A 16,133-nucleotide genomic window follows, 5' to 3' on the forward strand; every position below is an offset into this window, starting at 1 on the left:
ACCTAGCTTCATGTCCACACCCTGGTTCAACCCTAAACCTAGCTTCATGTCCACGCCCCAGCTCAACCCTAAACCTAGCTTCATGTCCACACCCCGGTTCAACCCTAAACCTAGCTTCATGTCCACACCCCAGCTCAACCCTAAACCTAGCTTCATGTCCACGCCCCAGCTCAACCCTAAACCTAGCTTCATGTCCACACCCCAGCTCAACCCTAAACCTAGCTTCATGTCCACACCCTGGTTCAACCCTAAACCTAGCTTCATGTCCACGCCCCAGCTCAACCCTAAACCTAGCTTCATGTCCACACCCCGGTTCAACCCTAAACCTAGCTTCATGTCCACACCCCAGCTCAACCCTAAACCTAGCTTCATGTCCACGCCCCAGCTCAACCCTAAACCTAGCTTCATGTCCACGCCCCAGCTCAACCCTAAACCTAGCTTCATGTCCACACCCCAGCTCAACCCTAAACCTAGCTTCATGTCCACACCCTGGCCCAGCTCAACCCTAAACCTAGCTTCATGTCCACACCCCAGCTCAACCCTAAACCTAGCTTCATGTCCACACCCTGGCCCAGCTCAACCCTAAACCTAGCTTCATGTCCACACCCTGGCCCAGCTCAACCCTAAACCTAGCTTCATGTCCACACCCTGGTTCAACCCTAAACCTAGCTTCATGTCCACACCCCAGCTCAACCCCAAACCTAGCTTCATGTCCACACCCCAGCTCAACCCCAAACCTAGCTTCATGTCCACACCCCAGCTCAACCCTAAACTTAGCTTCATGTCCACACCCCAACTCAACCCTAAACCTAGCTTCATGTCCACACCCCAGCTCAACCCTAAACCTAGCTTCATGTCCACACCCCAACTCAACCCTAAACCTAGCTTCATGTCCATACCCCAACTCAACCCTAAACCTAGCTTCATGTACACACCCCAACTCAACCCCAAACCTAGCTTCATGTCCACCCCCTGGCCCAGCTCAACCCTAAACCTAGCTTCATGTCCACACCCCAGCTCAACCCCAAACCTAGCTTCATGTCCACCCCCTGGCCCAGCTCAACCCTAAACCTAACTTCATGTCCACCCCCTGGCCCAGCTCAACCCTAAACCTAGCTTCATGTCCACACCCCAGCTCAACCCCAAACCTAGCTTCATGTCCACACCCTGGTTCAACCCTAAACCTAGCTTCATGTCCACACCCTGGTTCAACCCTAAACCTAGCTTCATGTCCAAGCCCCAGCTCAACCCTAAACCTAGCTTCATGTCCACACCCCAGCTCAACCCTAAACCTAGCTTCATGTCCACACCCTGGTTCAACCCTAAACCTAGCTTCATGTCCACGCCCCAGCTCAACCCTAAACCTAGCTTCATGTCCACACCCCGGTTCAACCCTAAACCTAGCTTCATGTCCACACCCCAGCTCAACCCTAAACCTAGCTTCATGTCCACGCCCCAGCTCAACCCTAAACCTAGCTTCATGTCCACACCCCAGCTCAACCCTAAACCTAGCTTCATGTCCACACCCTGGTTCAACCCTAAACCTAGCTTCATGTCCACGCCCCAGCTCAACCCTAAACCTAGCTTCATGTCCACACCCCGGTTCAACCCTAAACCTAGCTTCATGTCCACACCCCAGCTCAACCCTAAACCTAGCTTCATGTCCACGCCCCAGCTCAACCCTAAACCTAGCTTCATGTCCACGCCCCAGCTCAACCCTAAACCTAGCTTCATGTCCACACCCCAGCTCAACCCTAAACCTAGCTTCATGTCCACACCCCAGCTCAACCCTAAACCTAGCTTCATGTCCACACCCCAGCTCAACCCTAAACCTAGCTTCATGTCCACACCCTGGCCCAGCTCAACCCTAAACCTAGCTTCATGTCCACACCCTGGCCCAGCTCAACCCTAAACCTAGCTTCATGTCCACACCCTGGTTCAACCCTAAACCTAGCTTCATGTCCACACCCCAGCTCAACCCCAAACCTAGCTTCATGTCCACACCCCAGCTCAACCCCAAACCTAGCTTCATGTCCACACCCCAGCTCAACCCTAAACTTAGCTTCATGTCCACACCCCAACTCAACCCTAAACCTAGCTTCATGTCCACACCCCAGCTCAACCCTAAACCTAGCTTCATGTCCACACCCCAACTCAACCCTAAACCTAGCTTCATGTCCATACCCCAACTCAACCCTAAACCTAGCTTCATGTACACACCCCAACTCAACCCTAAACCTAGCAATAACCCTAACTTTCCTCAATTATCCCTTTCTCTTACAATGATGATTCATAAGCCACCTTAAACATTGACCAATGACAAGTAAGCTATTCAAAACAGGATTTATGATCATGTCTAGAGCATTGGAAATAGTGTCTGGTTTTGTAGAGATTGACCTATATTTCCACAGTTAAGCACTGTTAATAACAATAATATAAAACCCTCTCTAAGCAGTCGGGGTGGGGGCGACACACCAAACAATGAAAATAATGTTTCTCGCCTTTGTTACCAAATGTAGGTCAATTATCTTGATGTGTTTGGCCAGTTATACTGGAATATAAAGTACTTGTATTGCATGTAGACTATTTAGGGAGATTATATTACATGTCTATTATGCAAACTAATATTTCCTCATTAATATTCAATCCAGATATAAGCATTGAGGAGACCAATCAATATGCCAGACGTATCATACCGATCTTGTCTAGATGAACAATAAAGAGGATTCTACAGTAAGGTAGCACTGTGAGGGAAACTAGGGCTATATATATATATATATATAGCTCTGGATTTATCCACACAATAGATTTATATTTTTCTTATAAAAGCTAACTAAGATAAACTGTAGCTTCACCAGGTCATTCATCTCTGTGCCTACATAACACAGCGTTGGTCGCTTCCTTTGTCTTCTCCAGCCACAACGCATTTCCATAACACATTTACTACAGAGATGACAGCTTTATTATGCTATCATATCTCGGTAATGCAGTTCCTTCCCGCTCCAGCCGAATATCCATCACGCAGAAACTCACCACTCTGGTCAGAGAGAGGACAAACAATTCAAAAGTAGGAGCGAGAGAGAACCCCTGATTGGCCTGTATGTATGCCACAAGGACTCATGTTTCAGTTATACTGTAGTGTATAACTGCAGCAGGAACACGACAGAAACCCATTGAGGGGGAAGGAGGACTAACATTGAGCTCCTAATGGATGCCAAGGCTCCAACCATAGCCCTATTCCAGCCCCTGCTATCTAGCTCCTGCAAACACCAAGCTCAACTAAGCCCGTTACCACGACAATCACACAGCAGATTCCATACACAAGGCTTCCACTGGCCTGAACAGTCACACATTCCAAATCCAACAATGCCTTAGAACCCAGCGGATTCCGCGCTGGAATACATTGAGACTGACGGACAACAGCCAACGAGATCAAAGGAGAAGGGCTCTGTTTGAGCAGTGTTCGGTGTTCTCTGTTGGACATACTGTACCTCATGTAATCTACATGCACTGAAAACACACCATATTTCCATCAACCCATCTCAATATAGATTCGATGGTAAAGTTAGTAGTGGGACAGTGGATGTCATGTTCATTTAGTGAAAAACAGCAGCAAATAGCCTACAAGAAGTGATGACTAACTGTGTTCATTAGCCTACACGGTTTTCTGCTAATCGATGTGATTTTGTTTCACGCAATCTCTGTCTGTACATGAGGTTAATTCTCTGGCTGGGCAAATAAATTGGTGGTATAGCTCTGTATGCCCATCTATCACTGATCAGAAACATTTAGCATGCAATAATGTAGCCCTAAATCAAGCGTAAGCCTATTATTTTGCTCAATAGCGTAAAGGCAACTCCAAAAGCCTGCAGAGGTTGTGAAATATGAACATGAGATTCACATACTTTTGCAAATATAGGTTGCTATTATTTACTAATCGGATGAAAAAAGAATGGGCTTGCCTTGGGCTCTGTTTCGAAATATCCCTTTTTTACATGATAACGGTTACACACGTTTTTTACATGACAACGGTTACACACGTTTTTTACATGACAACGGTTACACACGTTTTTTACATGACAACGGTTACACACGTTTTTACATGACAACGGTTACACACGTTTTTACATGACAACGGTTACACACGTTTTTACATGACAACGGTTACACACGTTTTTACATGACAACGGTTACACGTTTTTACATGACAACGGTTACACACGTTTTTACATGACAACGGTTACACACGTTTTTACATGACAACGGTTACACACGTTTTTACATGACAACGGTTACACACGTTTTTACATGACAACGGTTACACACGTTTTTACATGACAACGGTTACACACGTTTTTACATGACAACGGTTACACACGTTTTTACATGACAACGGTTACACACGTTTTTACATGACAACGGTTACACACGTTTTTACATGACAACGGTTACACACGTTTTTACATGACAACGGTTACACACGTTTTTACATGACAACGGTTACACACGTTTTTACATGACAACGGTTACACACGTTTTTACATGACAACGGTTACACACGTTTTTACATGACAACGGTTACACACGTTTTTACATGACAACGGTTACACACGTTTTTACATGACAACGGTTACACACGTTTTTACATGACAACGGTTACACACGTTTTTATATGACAACGGTTACACACATTTTTATATGACAACGGTTACACACGTTTTTATATGACAACGGTTACACACGTTGTTGTGAGGAAAGTTGTGGGGAAAATATTAGCAGTATTTTATTCTGTTATATTTCATTATATTCTTACTACAAAATATGTGTGTGTGTTGACTGTGATCCAGTCGGTGTGTCTTGTCTATTTATTGAACAAAATAATAACTATTGATTTCATTCTATTTGGATGTAACAAACTCAAAATATGGCATTCTATTGTTATGAAAATACATTTTATTAGTCTTGTGTTTCTTAGGACCTGCCTAAACAAATTCATGGTGTATACAGTATTCAATGGATTTATTAAAATAGATGCCCACCCACATCTGCACACCACAAACACCACTATAACCACCACCACAGAGGTATAAAAGGTATATGCAGGCAAGAATGTGGTAAAAATGGGCCTGTTTGTAAGAGATTCATATAAACCTTGCCCAATTTTTTTTTTTACAGACAAAATACCGTAAATCCTATGTGAAAGCAGTATATGAGACTATTGTGAAACATTACCAAGCCACCGATATCCATTAACTGGATCAAAGCACACAGACAGGCCATGATAAGATGGATTTTATATCCTGTGGTAGACAGGCATATAGGATTTTGGTTCAAATCAGACCCAAGTCCCATTTCTGTCAGCCCCCGGAAATCCCTTCCTGTTTCTCCAACGCGAAAGGAAATTGAGCAACACGCACACCGCCCAGTCTAAAACAAGCATTGTAATTGCTGAGATACTGATCTGGTATATCACGTAATGTCCTATTTTATTAACAGAATAATAGATCTAATCATTCATTAATACAAATACAGCACTGTGAAGTCATTTGATCTATTTTAGACCTGCCCATACCTCAACATTACCCTGGTCTGTGTCCACACACTGCCAAGCTATGGCTATTGAAGTGCACCCTCAGTGTTTTTCTGTGAAGCAGTGGTCCCCACCCAGTGTTGCAAACAGAGGTCTGGGTGAGGTGGGTGCTGGGAGATACACTACATACCCAAAAGTATGAGGACACCACTTCAAATTAGTGGATTTGGCTATTTCAGCTACACCCGTTGCTTATAGGTGTATACATATCAAGCACACAGCCATGCAATCTCCATAGACAAACATTGGCAGCAGAATGGCCTTACTGAAGAGCTCAGTGACTTTCAACGTGGCACCGTCATAGGATGCCACCTTTCCAACAAGTCTTTAGTCATATTTCTGCCCTGCTAGAGCTGCCCTGATCAACTGTAAGTGCTGTTATTGTGAAGTGGAAACGTCTTGGAGTAACAACGGCTCAGACGCAAAGTGGTAGGCCACACAAGCTCACAGAACGGGACCCGTCGAGTGCTGAAGCGCTTAGTGTGTAAAAATCGTCTGTCCTCAGTTGCAACACTCACTACCGAGGTGTAAACTGCCTCTGTAAGCAACGTCAGCACACAAGCTGTTCGTCGGGAGCTTCATGAAATGGGTTTTCATGGCCGAGCAGCCGCACACAAGCCTAAGATCACCATGCACAATGCCAAGTGTCAGCTGGAGTGGTGTAAAGCTCGCTGCCATTGGACTCTGGAGCAGTGGAAACGTGTTCTCTGGAGTGATGAACCACGCTTCATCATCTGGCAGTCCGACAGACAAATCTGGGTTTGGCGGATGCCAGAAGAACGCTACCTGCCCCAATGCATAGTGCCAACTAAGGTTTGGTGGATGAGGAACAACAATGGTCTGGGGCTGTTTTCATGGTTCGGGCTAGTCCCCTTAGTTCCAGTGAAGGGAAATCTTAACGCTACAGCATACATTGATATTCTAGACGATTCTGTACTTCCAACTTCGTGGCAACAGTTTGGTGAAGGCACTTTCCTGTTTCAGCATGACAATGCCCCCCGTGCACAAAGTGAGGTCCATACAGAAATGGTTTGTTGAGATCGGTGTGGAAGAACTTCACTGGCCTGTACAGAGCCCTGACCTCTGTTCCAACAGCTAGTGGAAAACCTTCCCAGAAGGTTACAGCAGCAAAGGGGGGAACCATCTCCATATTAATGCCCACGATTTTAGAATGAGATGTTCGACGAGTAGGTGCCCACATACTTCTGGTCATGTAGCGTCATAAGGGGAATGTGACCCTAAAGTCATAAGACTGAGAACACTCCTGGCCCATCTCATTCTTCAGAGAGAAGAACACATTGAACTGACCCTAGATCAGTTTTCTCTACCCAGATCCCAACCTAAAAGCCCTCCTCGCTCCTCAGGCAGAGGGGAATCCAATCAGAGCACTCTGGTCTAAGGTCAGCTTTTTCCCAATCATTAAAGTTCAACATTCCTAGGTCATCATATGTGCTTCAAAGAGAAGTTGCACTCTAATGAACGGGTCTTGGATCAGAGCCCCCTCTGCCGAGATCCTACATTAAACCACTGGGGGCTACACTTAAATATCTCCTGCACCTGGAGAACTACTGCAACACTGGCTGAAACATCATTGTACTTCAGACTCCCAAGTACTATGTCTGGCCCCTTAGAGTTCCTTTCTACAACACTAGTACATCATATTCACATGACTCAGCTCAAGGGTGAACTTGTTTTGTTCCTCTTCCCTGAGTGTCCTAGAGAAGTGATCCATTGTGCTCTGCCATCCATCTTGCTGGCCATGTCTCCATTTGAAGTACCTTTTTACTTTTCTTCAGCATTTGATGCAGGGGTAGAGTGTGTATCAACGACAGAGAAGGTATTCACCTTGATACGGTAGAAACTAGAGTAATATTAGTCTGGTTAGGATCATCATGATACAGTAGAAACTAGAGCAATATTAGTCTGGTTAGGATCATCACGATACAGTAGAAACTAGAGCAATATTAGTCTGGTTAGGATCATCACGATACAGTAGAAACTAGAGCAATATTAGTCTGGTTAGGATCATCACGATACAGTAGAAACTAGAGCAATATTAGTCTGGTTAGGATCATCACGATACAGTAGAAACTAGAGTAATATTAGTCTGGTTAGGATCATCATGATACAGTAGAAACTAGAGTAATATTAGTCTGGTTAGGATCATCATGATACAGTAGAAACTAGAGTAATATTAGTCTGGTTAGGATCATCATGATACAGTAGAAACTAGAGTAATATTAGTCTGGTTAGGATCATCATGATACAGTAGAAACTAGAGCAATATTAGTCTGGTTAGGATCATCATGATACGGTAGAAACTAGAGCAATATTAGTCTGGTTAGGATCATCACGATACAGTAGAAACTAGAGCAATATTAGTCTGGTTAGGATCATCACGATACAGTAGAAACTAGAGCAATATTAGTCTGGTTAGGATCATCACGATACAGTAGAAACTAGAGCAATATTAGTCTGGGTAGGATCATCACGATACAGTAGAAACTAGAGCAATATTAGTCTGGTTAGGATCATCATGATACAGTAGAAACTAGAGCAATATTAGTCTGGTTAGGATCATCACGATACAGTAGAAACTAGAGTAATATTAGTCTGGTTAGGATCATCATGATACAGTAGAAACTAGAGCAATATTAGTCTGGTTAGGATCATCATGATACAGTAGAAACTAGCGCAATATTAGTCTGGTTAGGATCATCACGATACAGTAGAAACTAGAGCAATATTAGTCTGGTTAGGATCATCACGATACAGTAGAAACTAGAGCAATATTAGTCTGGTTAGGATCATCACGATACAGTAGAAACTAGAGCAATATTAGTCTGGGTAGGATCATCACGATACAGTAGAAACTAGAGCAATATTAGTCTGGTTAGGATCATCACGATACAGTAGAAACTAGAGTAATATTAGTCTGGTTAGGATCATCATGATACAGTAGAACCTAGAGTAATATTAGTCTGGTTAGGATCATCATGATACAGTAGAAACTAGAGTAATATTAGTCTGGTTAGGATCATCATAATACAGTAGAAACTAGAGCAATATTAGTCTGGTTAGGATCATCATGATACGGTAGAAACTAGAGCAATATTAGTCTGGTTAGGATCATCATGATACAGTAGAAACTAGAGCAATATTAGTCTGGTTAGGATCATCACGATACAGTAGAAACTAGAGTAATATTAGTCTGGTTAGGATCATCATGATACAGTAGAAACTAGAGCAATATTAGTCTGGTTAGGATCATCACGATACAGTAGAAACTAGAGCAATATTAGTCTGGTTAGGATCATCACGATACAGTTAGAAACTAGAGCAATATTAGTCTGGTTAGGATCATCACGATACAGTAGAAACTAGAGTAATATTAGTCTGGTTAGGATCATCATGATACAGTAGAAACTAGAGTAATATTAGTCTGGTTAGGATCATCATGATACAGTAGAAACTAGAGCAATATTAGTCTGGTTAGGATCATCACGATACAGTAGAAACTAGAGCAATATTAGTCTGGTTAGGATCATCATGATACAGTAGAAACTAGAGTAATATTAGTCTGGTTAGGATCATCACGATACAGTAGAAACTAGCGCAATATTAGTCTGGTTAGGATCATCACGATACAGTAGAAACTAGAGCAATATTAGTCTGGTTAGGATCATCATGATACAGTAGAAACTAGAGTAATATTAGTCTGGTTAGGATCATCACGATACAGTAGAAACTAGAGTAATATTAGTCGGGTTAGGATCATCATGATACAGTAGAAACTAGAGTAATATTAGTCTGGTTAGGATCATCATGATACAGTAGAAACTAGAGTAATATTAGTCTGGTTAGGATCATCATGATACAGTAGAAACTAGAGTAATATTAGTCTGGTTAGGATCATCATGATACAGTAGAAACTAGAGTAATATTAGTCTGGTTAGGATCATCATGATACGGTAGAAACTAGAGCAATATTAGTCTGGTTAGGATCATCACGATACAGTAGAAACTAGAGTAATATTAGTCTGGTTAGGATCATCATGATACAGTAGAAACTAGAGTAATATTAGTCTGGTTAGGATCATCATGATACAGTAGAAACTAGAGCAATATTAGTCTGGTTAGGATCATCATGATACAGTAGAAACTAGAGTAATATTAGTCTGGTTAGGATCATCATGATACGGTAGAAACTAGAGTAATATTAGTCTGGTTAGGATCATCATGATACAGTAGAAACTAGAGCAATATTAGTCTGGTTAGGATCATCACGATACAGTAGAAACTAGAGTAATATTAGCCTGGTTAGGATCATCATGATACAGTAGAAACTAGAGTAATATTAGTCTGGTTAGGATCATCATGATACAGTAGAAACTAGAGTAATATTAGTCTGGTTAGGATCATCATGATACAGTAGAAACTAGAGCAATATTAGTCTGGTTAGGATCATCACGATACAGTAGAAACTAGAGTAATATTAGTCTGGTTAGGATCATCATGATACAGTAGAAACTAGAGTAATATTAGTCTGGTTAGGATCGTCATGATACGGTAGAAACTAGAGTAATATTAGTCTGGTTAGGATCATCATGATACAGTAGAAACTAGAGTAATATTAGTCTGGTTAGGATCATCACGATACAGTAGAAACTAGAGTAATATTAGTCTGGTTAGGATCATCATGATACGGTAGAAACTAGAGCAATATTAGTCTGGTTAGGATCATCACGATACAGTAGAAACTAGCGCAATATTAGTCTGGTTAGGATCATCATGATACAGTAGAAACTAGAGCAATATTAGTCTGGTTAGGATCATCATGATACAGTAGAAACTAGAGTAATATTAGTCTGGTTAGAATGATATGAGTCAAAGGAGGGCAGGATTTGGGGTTTCAGGCTTTTCCACTCAAACAATATGGCTGACCTGTTTAAAAGAAAAGCCAATTGGATTACAGCAAAGTGGGACCACAGACTCAATACGCTCACTAACAAAACAATTACAACTGTTCTTCACAACAATATAAAACAAGATTGAAGCCAGTTTTATGTTTTACCATGACTTCTCGCTCTGTCAACATTTCCATTTCATTTGTTTTCTCTGCTTACTTTGGGACACGGGCCTTTTTAGCCACCTCTACGCAGATCAATTGGGTTATTTCAATCATTAATCTGTGTGTGTCATAGGAAGGACACCTGCCAAACCAAAGCAATGAGGTGATTAATGTGCTTCTGCCTCAGGAGAGAATTATGACTGAGCAGTGTACAGGGGACTCACTATACCATGAGGATGAATTAGATCATTATACTGGTGACTGGAAACAACCAATATTAAAGAGCTCATTTCTCCTTCATTTGGTTGTTTTAATGTTGTGTGTTGCGATTTAAAATGCACTTCAAATAAGGATTTGACGCATTCTCTTGATTTGATTGATTAAGGACAGAGTAGTAGAACAATAGTATTGTGCTCATACCTCATTGACAACTGTGGTCGAGACAGAGAAAGCAACATTATTCACCATTATAAACTGGGTGGTTCGAGCCCTGAATGCTGATTGGCTGACAGCCGTGGTATATCAGACCGTATGCCACGGGTATGTCAAAACATTTATTTTTACTGCTCTAATTACGTTGGTAACCAGTTTATAATAGCAATAAGGCACCTCGGGGGTTTATGGTATATGGCCAATTTACCACGGCTAAGGGCTGTCTCCAGGCACTCCGCGTTGCTTCGTGAAAAGAGCAGCCCTTGGTCATGGTATATTATCCATATCTCACATCCCCTCATGCCTTATTGCTTAATTACTGCATGTTAGTTCCTCCAGTATTAAAAACTGATATATATCTTATCTTTTATGATCGAAACAATGTTTATGTATGAAAAGTATGCGTAAGAAAACACTATGCACACGCTACACACACAGTTCCTCATTGTGTATTGCATAAATGTTACACTTCTGACTTCTGGAGCACATCAGTCGATATACTGTCTCCCAGACAGTGAAATAGGTGCATGCCAGTGAAGTTGGCCCACTGTGGAATTCAAGTGGAATTCAAATCTAATTCAAAGCACTCACTGGGAAACCCAACATAGTCGCATAAGATAATTGGAAAACGACATCCAATTCCATTCATGCATGGATGGTGAACAAGTCCAGTCTAAACACTCCTTGTATTTCCCTAAAGGAATGTCAGTGTGGAGCCACAGTGTTCTGGGGACTCAATCAAATCGCTGCAGAGTTTGTCTTTATTTACAGAATTCGTTTTAAAGGCAATGAGCTTTGAGCCTGGAGTGTGTACTTTAAAAAAAGTTTATTAGATTTGTTTTGAACTTTGATTTCATTTGATTCCTTTAACTTTAAATAACTGTTTAAACTGACCATTTTCAAAAGAACTTGCAGCAGTCTCCATAATGAATGAGTGAAGGCAGTTCAGGCGTTTTTAATGAGATGCTGCCGCCATTAAAACAAGTCAATTCATAAATGAGAAATGTCCCATTTTGTGCTGCTCATTTTTTTAATCAATAAAGCTTTCCAATCAAGTGGAAAATGGAGATGAATAAATGTCTATAATTTATATGCAGAAGCATAATTCTCTCCAGACTCTAGAAAGAGCCAATCACATAGAAATATAATCTATAGATCATATTTCTATGGCCAGTCACAAATCGTTCTATATGAGCAAAGAATGAAATATTATAACTCGAGTATTGAGTCTGAATTAACAGCGCTGTGTGATGTCAATCTTTTTAAAACTTTTAAAACTTTTAAGAAAATGTTGAAACAAATCACTCAGAGATATAGGTACTGCTGACTAACACGAGCCACATCTTTCCAATCAGGAAAAAACAGATTCAAGCACACAGAAATAGGCCTTCATGACCAAACAGTCTCAATACAAACTGATCTGATTCCATTTTCTCTGGGCTGAATGACAAAATACTTTTCAGTGAGAAAGTGGTTTAATACAGGTGCTCATATTGGCAGCCGGCCAGACACTATCGAGCATCACTCTTTTACTATCAATCGTTTCAGGACGAGTCTCTCACCAGTCGACATGACCAATTAATTAGCCTAAGCATCTTCATTATAGAGCATTGATCGCCAAACTGTTCAGCAGCCCGTAATTAATATCAGTTTATGAAATAACACTTAATCAAGCTCAGCCAATTAAACCGCTATCCTTCTAATGAGAATGCCAAAACTACAGTATAGTAAAACCCTCAACAGCCTGCAAGTCCAGACAAGTATAATGGAGCTATGTGGTGTATTGCACCGTCAAAAACAGCATCCATTTACTGGTCTATGAAGTCCACCTTAATATGGAAGACATTAATGCTGTTACATAAAGGTAGAGAACCATAACTAGCCAGTATTACTATGGATTCACTTGAGTTGAAACTTCTTCACAGGGTGCTTAAGCTTCCTCCTGCTTTGAGAATAAATGTGTTCTGACAGCTGAGTAGGGTGCTGCTGTCAGACAGACTTGTGTGATGCTGATGCTTCTTCTCCTAGAGAGCAGCAGGTAGAGCCAGCAGCATCAGAATCCCCACAGGAAGTAGGAAGGAGCCTCAGGTAAAAGGTCACTACAACCCCTGGGAGATGCCTGGAAATGTCTGTTTGTAGAGGGCAGGTGGATTGACGTCTCCGTGGTCAGGACAGACCACGAAGCAAACGAGGGGTTTAATTTGACAGTGATGCGCTAACCAAGCAGCATGGGATTGCCCTGGCCACCGCTTCAGGTTCACTTGAGCCTTAGAGTACTGCTAATGATTATAAAGAGAGGAGAAACAGGGATCCAGCAGCAGGTGCCATCCTCAGCACAAGACAAAGCAGAGCACTGATTCCATGTGACAGTGAGGGCTGTACGAACAGTGGCAGCATACAATATCTGTAAATAAATGTAGAGTCCAGTGCTTGTCTGAGTTTTCTGCTGTTATCAATAACTCCTTGTAGCCTAATTGTCTGATCAATTGGCCATAGAGCCAGCTCACTAAACTAAGTTTATTCTGAACCAGTTGCTGATTAAAAAAGGTAAAAACTAGACTTAGCCAGGCTTAGGCTGGGTTTCTGTTTAAGCACTGCTGATGTAAAAAGGGCTTTGTAAATACATTTGATTGATTGATTGATTGATTGACACGTGTGGTCCATGTGGACTCCAGCAAAGCAGTCCTGGCTGCATCAGAGTCATGCGTGGCTTGCATCAACAAAGTGAAATTCGGCAGCTTTAGAGAGGGGAGCATTTAACGTGGTTAGGTTTGAAATTGGAGAAGCAGCACTCTGTCTATTAGTGTGTATAGAGTGCAGGACTGTTAGAGATATCAGCTATCACAGCATGGTGCTGCAAAGCTCCATGTCTAGAGCAGAAAAAAAACTCTTCATTATCATTTACTCTTTTTGCATTTGTCCTGCAGGCTGTTTTAACTTCTGCTATAAAGCCTTGTTCTTGGGGTTAAAGAGGACATTCTCATTGGGTGAATACAGTTCAGGGAACATCTTCTAATTCAAGCTCTTGCCTCAAGCAGAACTTTTATCATCACGGGCCAGCTCTGCTTCAGTCAAACAATGGGGAAGAGAGACACTTAAAACTCAACGTTTTGCTCTATTAAAATGTTGCGCAACACAATAACCCACAGTGACCTAGAATGGCCAGATCTGCTCACACACCAGTGTGCTGCACATTACAAACCTTGCTAAAAGGAAGATGCTCCCTTAATGTATTTTTAAGGTCTTTAAAAAACAACCTGTATTCAACATAGCCTATAGCTATTTAAACATTACATGTGACCCTTCAACAAATTAACCCCTTTTTCACTACAACGTTGTTTATTTTAACTCTGGCTGTTTACTCATTTGTAAATACTGAGTATTTAAAAATTTATATTTTTAAATAAGCACGTGTGTAGCTCTTCTTAGAACGTGTCTGAAATCAGTCATGAAAAATCGCTTTAATGACACCTGCCATAGTTAGACAAATAAGAAAAGCAAAAACACAACGTAGCCTATTCCAGCAGAATCCATTCAGCAAGAAATCCCGGCATAACAAAAACAGTGAGTATATTAACGCAGCGCTGTCAAAAACAGCAGACATTGTGTTCAGTTTAATCGAACCAGCAATACAATGAAACAAAAATGCCATAACATCGTTAGTTATAGGCTAACTCATAGGAAAACTTAAAAGTCTGCACAAAAAGTGGCCTATGCATTCCCCCTTTTCCTAATAGGCTACAGAGAAAAGAGAAAGAAAACATTAACCCACCGAATGAAGTGAAAGAGTCCTTGTTTTGTACGGTCTCCTTGTCGCCCAGCTCTCTCTCGTTCATGCACGGTTCTGTTCTGTCTCTATTCACAAACGCGGACGGCGCGCACCGCTTCTTGAAAAGTTTAGTGACGTCAACCCAAGTATTTAAAAATCCACAATTCCGCTGCAATTGAACAACTTTCCATTTAAATTGATCACGCACATAACATTATATAATGAAAAAGTCGCTTGGGATTAAAACTGAAACTGATCATATGCTTTGATAATAGAAGATAGTCTATTGCAGTCAAATATCTCTTTCTCTGGCAAAAATAACTTTTGTGATTTCAAAAAACATGGGAAGACTTCTAGCCTTTCTAAATAACTTGAGACAGAGCAGTAGATTACAGCATTGCACAGCCCCAGCAGAGAAACAGTTGACATGATTGTTTATCATGGGCAGTGGCGACCCGTCATTCAGCGCAGGTGCAGCCCCATCTGTTTTATGCCCCACCTCTTTAGCTAAAACAATATTTATATATATTTTTGTTGTCGCCTGTTTTGCATGTTATTTTGGCATTAATACTAGTCACATATCAGTTTACAAACAATGTAAAATATATATATATAACTGAGGTAATAAAGCCACATACAAACATGGCCTATTTTTTACTTTCTTGAGTAAGGCAGCTCCAAAATGCAGGTGTTTCAGTCTAGCTCAGTGTTTTCTGTGGTGGTGGGAGGGGCAGCCAGCAGAACATACAGAGCATAGGGTTGGTAATGTTCTCTAGCTGCGCCGTGATTGGCTCAGTGTTCTGTCATTCATGGGGACACCACATCACCGAAAAATCTACAGGGTGAGCTCTAAAAATTCAAGCCCCTTTGGTGATGCCATAGATTTACATTAGAAATGCCCATCCAAGAAGGCTCAAGGTCACGCATAAAATGACGTCAAATCATGTTATATCTACCGTATCTTTGATTGTAATGATCAAATAGCAAGTTAGACAATCAGTCATCATCAGGAATCAAGTCGACAATCTACTGGCAAATCCTTTTCAATCATTGTCATATGAAGAGAAATGATAGATAAAACATATCGGTGCTCATCGGTCATTGGACATAAACATTACACAACAAGTTGGAAATCGCAAATTCAACAAAAAATAAAAAATACGTTTTGAACGTTCATCCAACTCGGAATTTCAAGTTGGGAACTCGGGCTCTTTCTAGAGCTCCGACCTCAAGATCACTGACGTCATGATTCAACCTTGTTTTTTTCAGAG

At 41.4% G+C, this 16,133-nt stretch overlaps 1 protein-coding gene across 6 annotated transcripts in view; it reads right to left on the reverse strand.

Annotated features, from left to right (window-relative positions):
• LOC110495636 (PTB domain-containing engulfment adapter protein 1) overlaps nucleotides 1-15,311 on the reverse strand; it is a 39,952-nt gene extending 24,641 nt beyond the window's left edge. For 3 of the 6 annotated variants that reach the window (XM_090207634.1, XM_090207638.1, XM_090207635.1), the window contains exon 1: nucleotides 14,866-15,308. The gene's annotated coding sequence lies outside the window, so the exon portion shown is untranslated. Of the gene's footprint in view, nucleotides 1-14,865 lie in introns of all 6 variants that reach the window. The other 3 variants (XM_090207637.1, XM_090207639.1, XM_090207636.1) reach the window with 3 other exon arrangements.
• Between the last annotated feature and the right edge of the window lie 822 nt (nucleotides 15,312-16,133).

This window comes from Oncorhynchus mykiss, chromosome 18 (assembly GCF_057628025.1).
Source record: "Oncorhynchus mykiss isolate SJ-2025 chromosome 18, ASM5762802v1, whole genome shotgun sequence".
Taxonomy (NCBI): domain Eukaryota; kingdom Metazoa; phylum Chordata; class Actinopteri; order Salmoniformes; family Salmonidae; genus Oncorhynchus; species Oncorhynchus mykiss.